This window comes from Piliocolobus tephrosceles, chromosome 20 (genome assembly GCF_002776525.5).
Source record: "Piliocolobus tephrosceles isolate RC106 chromosome 20, ASM277652v3, whole genome shotgun sequence".
Taxonomy (NCBI): domain Eukaryota; kingdom Metazoa; phylum Chordata; class Mammalia; order Primates; family Cercopithecidae; genus Piliocolobus; species Piliocolobus tephrosceles.
This window is the reverse complement of record NC_045453.1, coordinates 23,592,820-23,606,478: the sequence shown is the minus strand read 5'-3', so window position 1 is coordinate 23,606,478 and position 13,659 is coordinate 23,592,820. Positions and strand designations below refer to the sequence as shown.

Here is a 13,659-nt window from a genome sequence, read left to right as displayed (position 1 = left end):
CACCCCCAGTAGGGAGGGTCTGGGTATAAATTGTGCAGTTGGCAGTTAATTGGAGTAGCATATTTCTGCTTTGAAGTTAACTGTATACGGATCGAAAAAGAAACTTTATGTTCCCTTTTCCCAGTTTTTTAGTTTAAGACAGTCTCTCCTGAGCAGTTATTTTTTTGTTAAATAATTGCTGGCTTTTACCCTTTCTTTTTCTGAATCCTTCGTGCTCCATTTAAGAGCTTGTCGAAGGCTGTGCTTCAGTTGACAACCTGTAACTGGTTGTCACCAGCTTTCTGCTGGAAGCTGGTGACTTGAGAACCTTTTGAGTGGTTTCTTTTGAAGAAACTCCTGTCTAGTGGAAATATGGTGGAATTTATTAAAATTTTAAATTGGAATTACAAATTTAGGTTGCCAGAATCCTTGCTCTTGTGAAGGAAGTAAGCTAAGACTGGGAGTATCCAAATGCAAGAAGTGCTCAGAATCCTGCTTCAAGATCAGTTACACTTAAAAACAGCAACAAGAGGACGGACGTGGTGGCACACACCTGTAATCCTAGCCCTTTGGGAGGCCAAGGCTGGCGGGTCACCTGAGGTCAGGAGTTCAAGACCAGCCTGGCCAACATGCTGAATACCCGTCTCTACTAAAAATACAAAAATTATCCTGGTGTGGTGGCACACACATGTAGTATCAGCTATTTGGGAGGCTGAGGCAGGAGAATCGCTTGAACCCAGGAGGCGGAGGTTGCAGTGAGCCGAGATGGCACCACTGCACTCCAGCCTGGGAGACAGAGTGAGACTCCATCTCAAAAAAAAGTAAAAATAAAAACAGCAACAAGAAAAATGCAAATAAAACTTCTCTGGGGAAGTTGTAAAAAAGTGAGCCATCAAGTGGCAAAACCTGGTACAAGAATGCTTTTGAAAAGCTGCCTTTGGTGAAGCCTTGATCCTGGGAGATGGCTTAGAAAAACTTGAATAGTTTTTCTAAGTTTAAATAAATTGTTACTCAAGAATGGTGAAAGAAATATATTTCCTATTGTGGGAAATTATTTCTGAGTAGTTTTGGTAGAGCATAAAAAATGTATTATTAGAGGATCAAAATAACATTTTATGTTGTTTAGATGGAAAGACTAGGCATGCGTTTTATGTCATTTAGATAGACGTGGCATGCTTCTGAAATAATTTATAAATGGACATAATCTATGTGTCCTCTCGTGGTGGTGTGATACATACTGGTTTTCATCCACCACGGTTCCTGGCTTCCCCACCCCATAACCCCATTACCATGTTTTGTTATAGGGTTGCGTTAGGTCTCAGAAAATAATCTCTGACCTTCAGCTCTCGCTTTACACCTGCCCCAAGGCAAGACTCTAATCTTGACCCAGCTTTCTGATTGTGAGTCTTGAGACCCTCCCTAGAGAGAGGGTGTTGCCCTATACCCCAGGGAAGGGAGGTAAGAAGAGATGACTGCATTATAAAGCTTTTATAAAAACCCAGGAGAGGCCAGGCGCGGTGGCTCATGCCTGTAATCCCAGCACTTTGGGATGCCGAAGGCGGGCGAATCATGAGTTCAGGAGTTTGAGACCAGCCTGGCCATCATGGTGAAACCCCATCTCTACTAAAAATAAAAAAAAAATTAGCTGAGCATAGTGGTGGGGGCCTATAATCCCAGCTACTCGGCAGTCTGAGGCAGGAGAATTGCTTGAAGCCAGGAGGCAGAGGTTGCAAAGAACTGGGATTGTGCCACTGCACTCCAGCGTGGGGGACAGAGTGAGACTCCATCTAGAAAAACAAAAACAGAGCTGGGTTCAGAGAGCTTCCAGATAGTTGAACACACCTGGAGGGTAGCGCCCCCAGGGAGGGCACGGAAGCCCAGTGCCCCTATGCTTTTCTTTATGTTTTTTCTTATAATAAACCGGTAAACATGAGTGTTTCCCCAAGTTTTATGAGATGCTGTAGCAAATTAATAGAACTCAAGAAGGGGGTCTTGGGAACCCCAGCTTGAAGCATCAAGTCAAAAGTTCGGGAGGCCCAGACTTCTAATTGGTGTCTGAAGAAGGAGAGAGCGGTCTTGGGGTTAAACTAAGCCCCCAACTTGTTGAATATGACACTATATCCAGGTAGACAGTGTCAGAACCAAATTAGGACACTCAGCTGGTGTCCGCTGCTTGGGAAAAAACCCCACATGTTTGGTCACAGAGGACGACTTCACGACTTCTGTGTGGTGTGAAGGCAGAGGAAAAACACAGTTTGAGAGTCTTCCCCTGAAACACTCCTTAAGGGCTACTTGTGAATTATTTCCCTTTTTCACATTGGTCTTAAGCCAGGTTGTCCGCTTACAGTGACGGCAAGTGACTGTATGCCTGTGGAGTTCTTATGTAGGCAGTGGAGTGCTGGAATCACTCTATGCTGTGTCCCTGCCTTGCTGCCATACCTGTTTAGAGTGAAGTAAACTGGGAAGTGCTCCTCACCTCACACTCTTCCTAAATCTAGATTGGTATATTATAAAGGATCCTCAGTCTGTTTTTCTTGTTTAAGTACTGAGGCATCTTCCCCGGCTTTCAAATACAATTTTAGGTGAACTCTTAAATTGATGAAGTGTCAGGAGGCCAGACCTCTGACTGCCCAGTTGTCGCCTTGTCCCTCAGGCATCATCTTCCCTCTATTTGTATACATAGCTTAAACTGTTAGAGGAGTTCCACCTGAAAACAACTGGTTCTACTGGTGTGCTGGAAGTTCTGGTGGTCACTGCTAGAATTCTTGCCTGAAATCTGAATACAGAAAGCATCAGGATAAGCAACAACACAGTAGCAGTTTTCCGGTTGTGGGCACCAGTCTTGTAGCCTGCAAATCTTCCTAAAAGACCAGTGACTCCACATAGTTTTTAAAACATAAGATATGCAAAATCGAGATGACAGCTTTATGTTTCTACATAACTGTAAGTCACCTGGGTTTGTTTAAGATAGTTGCAGATGTTCTGTTGCATAAATATTTTAAGTGTCACTGAGCTTGTAAAGTTAGGAATATGCTAACCTGAGTATGAATGGCTCACACAGATGTAAAATATTATATAAAAACACTACTGTGCATGTAGCACATTGTAATGTGTACAAGAACAGATGTTGTTATGGCAACCACATCTGATTCTCAGTCATAATAGTTTGAGTTTTTTGGAGAGGTTATGCCCTGGTGTGAACTCAGAATTTTCAAAGTGATTATTTTAGTGTCTCATCTGGTTTAAGGTAATAATGGTAACTGCCTTAAGCATTAACTTGCATCATCTCATTTAATCCCTCTGACATTGAAACAATTAGATAGTGTCCTTCTGCTTATACCATAAGAAAACAGACCTCTAAAGGTTAAATAACATGTTTAGGATCACAAAGCTAGTAAGTGGCAGAGCGAGGATTTAAATACAGATCTGTCCAACTGTAGGGTGGACCACTGCATCGCATCTTTATTTTATAACAAATAAAAGCTTTACTGTGTTATGTCATCCTATCTCTTATTAAGGAGGTTTGAAGTTATAAGGTGTAAATTGTTTTACATATGGCTGATGGGTAAATTTTTGTCCATAAAAATAGTATTATTGGCACAAATTTTGACTTAAGGCTATAAGCTTCACCTGTGAACCTTTTCTTTTCTCCTCCTTTTACTATCACCACAGTATCCTATTATCTCATACCTAAGGCAGTGATGGTTTCTCAGACCTCTCAGATTGAGAAGATGGGCATGGGTGTAAGCTCCCTCAGGTGATTCTGAGGGTTGGGTAGGGCTGGTATCTACTCTTACCTAATTGACTTCCTCCGGGCTTTTTCTTTTTTTTTTTTTTAAAGATGGAGTCCAGGCTGGAGTGCAGTGGCACAATCTCGGCTCACTGCAACCTCTGCCTCCTGGGCTCAAGAAATTCTCCTGCCTCAGCCTCCCGAGTAGCTGGGATTACAGGCACTGGCCACCACACCCAGCTAATTTTTTGTATTTTTAGTAGAGATGGGTTTCTTCATGTTGGTCAGGCCTCCCAAAGTGCTGGGATTACAGGTGTGAGCCACCACGCCTGGCCCTCTGGACCTTTCTTAATGGAACCTGCTGAATACAACCAGATTAATGCTTTTTTTTTTTTTTTTTTTTGGAAATGGAGTCTGGCTCTCTTGTCCAGGCTGGAGTGCAGTGACTGCAACCTCCGCCTCCCAGATGGAAGCAATTTTTCTGCCTCAGCATCCCGAGTAGCTGGGACTACAGGCATGCACTACCACACCTGACTGATTTTTGTATTTTTAGTAGAGACGGGATTTCACCATATTGGCCCCGCTGGTCCTCGAGCTCCTGACTTGGTGATCCGCCCATCTTGGCCTCCCAAAGTGCTGTGATTTCAGGCATGAGCCACCATGCCTGGCCCAGATTAATCCTCTTAAAGTGCCATTAGAATCATGTCCGTTCTGTACTTTGATATCTGCAGCATCTCCTCGGTGCCTCCCAGACATGGCAGCAGACTCCAGCTTCATGTTCAGGGTCCCCATCCTATCCTCACCCTGCCTGTCCAGTCATGTCGTTCCTTATTACTCAGAAGCTTGACAGAGCAACCATTCTGACTCAGTGGAGTTAAGGAGGGAGTTCCTAGAACACCTTGCTTTCTGGCCTCTGGACCTGCGCCAGAAGCTTTTTGCAATAAATGCAGATTCTCCACCTAAGTTAGTGGCCCCAATTCAGCAGCTGTTGCCACCCTTCCTGCTGAGAATGAACTAAACATGAAGCAGCCTAGGATTTAGTTTGTGACACATCTGATATATCGCCTTTTTTACTGCAAATATTTATTGGATGTCATGTCTGTAAGCCTTTTCTAGGCAGGGATTCATTCATTCAGTCTGCATTTGTTGAGTGCCCGCTTTGTTCTAGCCACTGACATAGATGTTAGAGATACAGCAGGAAAAAAAAGCAAAGTCCCAGGGTCTCCCTTTGTAACCCAGGCCGAAGTATGGTGGCACCATCATAGCTCACTGCAGCTCAAACTATCCTCCCACCTCAGCCTCCCAAGTAGCTGGGACTTTAGGCCTGCACCACCACACCTGGTTATATACATATATATATATATATATATTTTTTTTTTTTTTTTTAAGTAGAGTTTTCACTATATTTACCCAGGCTGGTCTTGAAATCCTGGGCTCAAGCAGTCCTCCCACCTCAGCCTTCCAAAGTGCTGGGAGCTGGGAGCCACACCTGTGAGATGGCACCCTTGTCCTGCTGCATATTTTAAGGGTTCTGTTTAGTCCATCAATTGAGGTTAGGAAAATGAATGTGCTAAAAGATAATATGTAATGATAATAATTTATAGACATAAATGCCAGCCATATCTGTTAACTATTTCAGGTTGTATTTTACTAAATCTCTGAGATCACCTGTGATGAGCTTTTAAAATAAATAAAACTTTTAAATCACAGTGTGATTATAATTTTTGTATAATTGGTAGGTAATGTGATGAACCAGGCTGTTTACCGTTAGATTATTGGTTTGCTATTAATGAACTACACCAGCATGAGAGAAAACAAACTTCCTTAAAGTACTAAAATTAAATTTTTCATCCTGTTACCTTTCAAAAGCTTTCCATTTCATTTTTCCCAGGACCTCTTCTCTTGCTCTTCTGCTTTGGTAGCGGAAACTTAAGGTGATTTGAAAATTTAACATGTGGGAATTCTCTGAAGATCTTTTCTCTACTGCCACACGCTCAAGTTTGCAAAACAAAGTAGTTGAATGGCTCACTGAAGGAACCCCAGCTGTATTAAATCTATTAGTTAAGCCAGAGTGAATCAGGGCCTTCATTGCCAAAAGTAATATAATACACTGTCCCTGGCCTCTTGGAGTGAAGCAGATTTGCCAATAACGTGAACTCGCTACCATTTTTTTTTTTCTTTAAGTACTTAAAGGTTTTGGAGCCGCCTAGATTCCATTAATGTATTACTACTCATATTAAATGATTATAGTGTTAAAAATGGTCTGGAAATTTGTATAGACCTTCAAAATGCTGTGTTACGTCCACGGTTTGTTCTAGAGGATCTGTCCTTTTCTGGGGAATATTAACAAATGCCTAATACTCACATTTTGGTAAAGAGACCCATCAGTGAGAAATGCCCCTGATTTTGAACCCAGACTACCCTGCTCTTGAAATTATGTTCCCTAATCAACACTGCTGCCTTAAATTTCCCAGTAATCACTTTACAAAAAAAAAAAAAAAGAATGAGTTTACTTTTAATTGTTGTAAAGTATACATAAACTTTACCATTTTAGCCTTTTTTAATCTTGCAGAACTGAAACTCTATACCTGTTAATAACTCCCCGTTTCTTCCTTTACCCAGCCCCTGGCAACCACCATTTTACTTTTCTATTCCTATGAATTTGTTTATTCTAAGTACCTCATGAGTGGAATCATACAATATTTGGCCTTTTGTGGTTGATTTTATTCACTTAGTATAATGTTTTCAAGGTTCATGTTGGAACATGTATCAGTACTTTATTCCTTTTCATGGCTGAATCATATCCCATTATTTGGATATAAACACGTTTCATTTATCAGTTGATTTGAGTTGTTCCTATTTTGGGGGTATTATGAATAATGCTGCTGAGAACGTTGATATACAAGTTTATGTGTGGTCCTGTGTTCCCGCTTCCCAGTTGCTTATGTAACTTTTTGGACTTTTAACTGTTCTCCCAGTTTGACTGGAGCCTGGAGGTAGTTGAGAACAGAGAAGCCTCCTATCAACTCCCTCCTTTCAAAAAAGGAAGCCTGTAGTTTCCCAAGGGACTTTCAGAAAACCATGCTTAGAGGATTAACAATGGGAAAATAATAAAGGGGAGACATAAGATACATCTGTTTTTTGAAAAGCTGGCCTGTTATTTAAGGATATCAAGGTTATGGTTTTCATTTTACAAGATACTGCCCTTATGATTTTGATAGAAACAAATTATTCAGATGTGACTATCTAGTGACTCTTGACCTCCATGGTGATGGTAAGAGTGATTTAAGACAAGTGTCCTCAGAGCTGAATTCTTTCTTCTCTGGATGTGATAGAACCATCTGACTGACTTGAGATATGTACAGATTCTTAATCTCTGTATTACTGCTTCAGCTGGTTTGGCTGAGCCTTTTAATTTTTGAAGACCGTTTCAACCTTGGGTATTGAAGTTCTGGCACTTGCAGATGTGTGTAGGGAACATGCTGCTGTTTGTTTTTAGTGAATGTCAGAGATAGAATTCGGTCTGCATGGGTAATGAGAGGAGTGCTGCATCTTAGGTCTGGAGGGTGGCCTTGAGAACCAGCTCGCTCATGGGCAAGCAGTTGCTTCACCTCAGCTGCTAATTTGTAAGATGAGAAGAGTTTAGATTAGGCAACCCTTGGGTTCAGTGATTCAGAGTGCTGCTTTTTCATAACGGAGTTCAGTTGATGGTGTGATTTGGAAGATGAATCTCAGTCTTTTGACTTTCCTAAGGCCTGTACTGGACATTTGTTTTTTCGTTTTTGGTTTTGTTTTTCCAACCCTCATTTCAGAAACAGAATGCTTGTGTTCCTGCAGTTGAGGAGACACTGAAGACTGGTGATTGTGATTTAGATTCAGTCCAAACTATCTTTTTCCTCACCAGCTGAACAAGCTAACTCTGAAAAGGCACTGCATATTTTAAAAAATATTTTTTATGTCGTATGTATGAAATGGATGCCACTGACACAAATGCACTTTTCAGGGGCATTAATTGAAAAATAATGTCCAGAATTAGGGTAGTGTTGTCTCACTTGACATCTCCTGAATATGTCACATCCGAATAACAGTTTATCCAGGGAACCGGGGAGACTGACAAGCTGGAGCTTATCCTTTGGAGAGGGGCCTGTGAGATCACGGAAGGAATGGTGAGAAGAACTGATCCTGGTTCACTGGGAGAAGAGGGGCGTGTCTTAAAGTTTTGAAAGGCTGTCATGTGACTGGGGAATTTATAGCCTGAGAGCTATGGGCAGGTTACACAACATTGTAAAGCTGTCCAGTGTGGAATGAGCTGCCTGGTGGGATTTTGTGCCCCCTCTCACTTGAGGTGATCAGGCAACAATCTTTTAGAGCATGTTTTTTTTTTAGAAAGGATTCACACATGTTGATGGAAAGTGACAAAAAATATTACTTTGACTAAACATTTTTGTATGGAATGCTGTATTTAGATAAAATACCATGTTTCGCCTTGCATAAATTTAAAGAAACGGTTATAAAAATTATAAAGAATAATTGATAACAATTAAAAACTTGAAGAAAATCAATGTTTATTTTTGGAGGCAGTTTTGTATTTGGTTATCTTTCATTGTCATACTGGGAGAATAGTAAAAGTCCAGTGAAGTTAGTAAAAATAGAAGAATACAGAAACTGCTTATGTTTATTAAGAGTGTTATAATACGATTATCCTAGGCAATATAATTGATGTTCATTGTTCAGATTTAGCTTTCAGTACATAAGTGTCATCATTTACAAAGTAGTTTTCTTTCTAATCTTCCTGGTTCTCTAACTCCCTCACCCGCCTTTTTAGCCTCAGTACTACTGTACATTTTCCAGTCAGCTTAAGGAAAGAGGAGACTAAACTTTATTTTCTTAACTCTCTCTTGCTGCACAGTTTTATCTACTAATCCAGAAGATCATTCTGCCCTGGATAGTCAGAATTATGTGTTTTGTGGATTGGGGAGGGAGGAGAGGAAAAGGAGGAGGCATCAGAGCTGCTTTTCTATGAAGAGTTTCCGGCATCTGGAAGCTCTTTTGCCCAAGCTTACAGGAGAATGGAAATCGGCTACCTCTGTTCAGGGCTGTGTATTTTAGAAAAAGATTGAGTGGGGTGATTATTTCCAGACTGGCTGTAGGCTCTCAATCTTAAAGCAAAGCTGTATAAGATTAATTATTTAAAATGCAAATATATAAACCTTTTTGCAACTGGTTTGATTTAAATGTAGGGCTTAATGGCACATGTAAATAAAATAAAATATGTTCACTACTTCAGATGCAAATCCTAAAATAGGAACAATAAGGGCTTATTGGCTATAAGAAGAAATAGGGTTTTACTGTGACCACAGTTTTTGATTCAGTGATATAGACAGGTATTAAATATGTTACTGAGGGAAAGGTAGGAAGGAAAGAAAATGCATAAATACAAGAATGATGGTTTTTTCTTTCAACATTTTATTTTTTAGTTTCTGAAATACAGATCAATATATTTTGTTACATATCATTTTAACAAGCTTGAGTTTTTTTCAATATAAGAAGACTTGATATAGGTACTTTAAAACTTTCTTTTTTAAAAACCATACATTTTATCTTGGGAAAGCTTATCCAAAAAAAAACACACATGTACATGGGAAGTTGTTTTTCATTACTTTAGAGCACAACCCCCAACTTAAAATGTGGTCCACTAAAGTATGTAAATATTCCTCCTGTCACAAAAATAAAATCTCATGGTTGGGGAAAAATAATATTTGCCATAGGCCTGAGTGAGCTTGAAAAACAAGTTAGGATGTTTAACTGTATGGAGGAACATCACGGAGGGAGTCCATCTAGAACCATCTAGCAGAAGGACTAGCCTGTTGCTATTGGAGCTAATCTGTTTCAGAGAGTGATACAAGGTGCATGCTCGGGGGGTACTGAAGATTCACAACAGCCACGGAATCACTTACTCAGAATTAGCCGAAATTCAGTATACAAGAATATATGACAACAGTAGAAAATGTCAATAGTTATGCATTGCCCGGAAAGCAAGCTGTAAGTTTAGAACAAGAACCTCAACAGGAACAATAGTCAACATGTTTGTAAGACTTTGAAGGTGAGAGAACATTTGCAGATGATGTCTTGTGCCCAAGTACGTTATTTTCCAGGACACTGGGGACAGCATCACAACATATAAAGTAAGAAGAAATCCAAGCTGTTTAATCTCCTACCATTCTCTTGAGTATTAAACCCAGGCCACCTTTGGCCACTTGCGGGGTTTCTTTTCTTCTTTTTTCTCTATGTAAATATTGCTTCTTGGGACACCAGCAGTTTTGTTTCTTCACTCTTATCACAGGCTAAGTGTGGAGGGGTGTTACCCTCAGTGTCTTGGATGTTTGTGGATGCTTTGTAATACAGAAGGATATGAATCATCTTCAAGTTACCCTTGGCTGTGGCCCGGTACTTTGCTGTAGCCTCATAATGATCCTTAACATCTGGATTAGCTTCACCTTCTAGTAACATGACAGCAATCTCATGCCTGTTTTTGGAAACTGCATGATGTAGGGGAGTAGAGCCATTTTGATTGACAGCATTCACTTGAGCACCTTTTCCAGAAGGGCTTTTACAGTCTCATTCTGGCCAGCACAAACAGCAGTCTGAAGAGGAGACCAATATTGCGTAGTATTTATCATTTACTGGCACTCCAAGTTGAAACAAAAATTCAGCAATTTATGTATGTCTGATTGAGCCTGCCCAATGCAGTGCACTTCTGTCCTGGTCAGTTCTCATAGCCAGGGATTTATTGGCCAGAATCCTCTCCTTCACCTCCTCCAGCTTTCCGCTGTAGGCCCAGTTGCAGACCGTTAGGTTAGACACACACCCCTCTGTTTTGTTTTCCCAGGATTGATGTTTTCTTTCTGATTAGTTTTTATGTTAACAGGTACTGAATGTTTCCACAGAGACATAACAAAATCTGTTCTTTAAATAAAAGTGTCGTCACAGGTAGCGGTTAACTGATGCTTTGATTCTGTTCATGAAAATCAGATGCTTGTCCCTCTTAGAAAATTGCCAGCATAACTTAACATTTTTTAGTTAGATCATTGGTTTAAAGAAACCTCAAAAATCTTACTCTTAAACCCCAGTAGGAGTTATAAGATATGTGTAAAAATTCTTGCATCAGCATCAGTTGGAGTAATTTAAGTATCAAGGGTCTGAAATTCTTACATAGTTACTTGGGTTGATGTTATCAAAAAATGAAATTGTTTATATCGTAGTAGCCTGATTGTCTTCCTAATTTTTATTAACTTAGAAAATACAGCTACCCTTTTTTTTTTTTTTTTGAGACGGAGTCTCGCTCTGTGACCCAGGCTGGAGTGCAGTGGCGCGATCTTGGCTCACTGCAAGCTCCGTCCCCCAGGTTCACGCCATTCTCCTGCCTCAGCCTCCTGAGTAGCTGGGACTACAGGCGCCCGCCACCACGCCCGGCTAATTTCCTTGTATTTTTAGTAGAAACGGGGTTTCACCGTGTTAGCCAGGATGGTCTCGATCTCCTGACCTCGTGATCCGCCCGCCTCGGCCTCCCAATTTTTTTTTTTTTTTAAAGACAGAGTCTCACTCTGTTGCCCAGGCTGGAATGCAGTGGCGTGATCTCTGCTCACTGCAACCCCCACCTCCCAGGTTCAAACAGTTCTTAGGCCTCAGCCTCCCAAATAGCTAGGATTACAGGTATGTGCCACCATGCACAAGTAATTTTATTGTATTTTTAGTAGAGATGGGGTTTCGCCATGTTGGCCAGGCTGGTCGCGAACCCCTGGCCTCTAGTGATTGCCTGCCTTGGCCTCCCAAAGTACTGGGTTTACAGACATGAGCCATGGTGCCCATCCTGACAGCTGCCGTTTTCTTCACTAGTAATAGCCATCATTTCTAGCCCTTGATTCCACACTCTTCTCTTCTCCCAACCCCAGGTAAAAGATAATCCCAAAGAGAGTGTGTTTTTCTTTACAACTTTAGGGTAGAAATGTTTTTCTAAAAATCACATTGTAAACTTTTATTTTCTGATCCTTTAGGTTTACTGTGGATTCCTTATCACTTCATACCTTGATCAGACTAATGTTATTTGGTGAAGATTTTCAGTAAACTATCAAAATTCTTCTGTAGCCATCTAGGCCCAGATTCTACATTTCTGTAACCTGCCACTTTTGCATAAATTTGCATGACAGGCTTAGTTTAGATTAGTGACTATTTCCTGGAGGTACTGGTGGCAGGGAACCTTTTTTCCTCTCTTTCAACCTGAGCACCGCTAGTTTTTATCTTTTTTATATTTCACCTAAGATTCCTTTGGAAACAAGGATTTCACAGCTTTTAAAAAATAAAAAGTTTGAAGCTAGGTGCAGTGGCTCACACCTGTAATCCCAGCACTTTGGGAGGCCGAGGCAGGCAGATCACTTGAGGTCAGGAGTTCGAGACCAGCCTGGCCAACATGCCGAAACCCCATCTTTACTAAAAATATTAAAAAATTAGCCCAGCCTGGTGGCATGTGCCTGGAATCCCAGCTGCTTGAGAGACTGAGGTGGGAGAATCGCTGGAACCTGGGAGGCAGAGGTTGCAGTGAGCTGAGATCACACCACTGCACTGCAGCCTAGGTAACAGAGGGAGACTCCATCTCAAAAAAATAAATGAGGTTTGAAAATCACTGGTTTAGGCTAAATGCAGCTTATGTTTAGGTGTTAACCAGGAAGAAGTAACGATCCTTGTGTAGCTCTCAGTGAAATATTAGAGATTCTTTTCCTAGTGGAAATGAAAGTTTTGTATTCACTAGTGTAACTGATACATTAATCATCACTTTGGGATATGTGCAGGTTTGGGTTCCCGAACATTTTAAGTAGCAAAGTTACACCTGCAGTTGAAGGAAAGTAGGACACACTATGACATACTAGATCCGCACTTGAAATAGTTTAAAATGTGATCTGGACAAGTTTGGACTTGGAGGCTAGCTTTTTCTTTCTGGCTTATCTGTGCCTGTTCAGAGGTGTTCGACTGGGTTGTCTTTTGCTTATCTAAAACAGGTTTATCTTTTTGTTTGTTTTGTCTTTGTTTTGTTTTACTTTCAGATGATACTAGTAAATGCTTTTCTGCTTTTTTTCTGCCCCTAAAAATACAGACTATACGGTGCCATCCTTGATGTGGTAGCTCTGCAGAACTACCATAGACAAGTTCCACTAATTCTTGGTGTGTCAGATCCTGCAGACCTTACCTTGAGCCTGCTAAACTAGGACTGTCATCTGTTGGGTGATTATCCGTCTGCCTGACCCAGAAGAAGCTGAGTACAGCCTCTGACTAGATCCAGGGCTTTTGGCAGAGCAGTTGTTTCGTAAATGATTGTGATTGTTGGTCAGTTAATTACCTCTTTGCTTAAAGTTCACAGTTATCAGTGTTATGTCATCATCCTTCCACTGTACAATGAGCTTACAAATATTTTTTCCTCGTGAGCCAGGTTCTCTGTACCTCTTGGTACATGGAGTAAATGTTTTTACTTTTGATACTTGAAAGAGAGAGAGGATCAGATTTTTTTTAATTAAAAATGTTTTATGTGTATTAATTTAAGGGATACAAGTGCAGTTTTGTTACACGGACATATTGTTCAGTGGTGAAATCTGGGCTTTTAGGGTTGGGTGTGGTGGTTCATGCCTCTAATCCCAGCACTTTGGGAGGCCAAGGTGGGCAGATCACTTGCGGTCAGGAGCTCGAGAGCAGCCTGGCCAAGATAGCGAAACCCCATCTCTACTTAAAATACAAATATTCGCCGAGCGTGGTTACACGTACCTGTAATCCCAGCTACTCAGGAGGCTGAGGCAGAATTGCTTGAACCTGGGAGGCGGATGTTGCAGTGAGCCAAGATCACGCCATTGCACTCCAGCCTGGGCAACAAGAGTAAAACTGTCTCAAAAAAAAAAAAAAAAAAG

At 40.9% G+C, this 13,659-nt stretch overlaps 1 protein-coding gene and 1 pseudogene across 3 annotated transcripts in view; one reads left to right on the top strand and one right to left on the bottom strand.

Moving 5' to 3' along the window:
• Window positions 1-13,659, top strand: part of ADNP (activity dependent neuroprotector homeobox) — a 41,682-nt gene that overhangs the window by 6,916 nt on the left and 21,107 nt on the right. The window lies entirely within an intron of this gene.
• On the bottom strand, window positions 9,695-11,615 carry LOC111521029 (annotated as a pseudogene).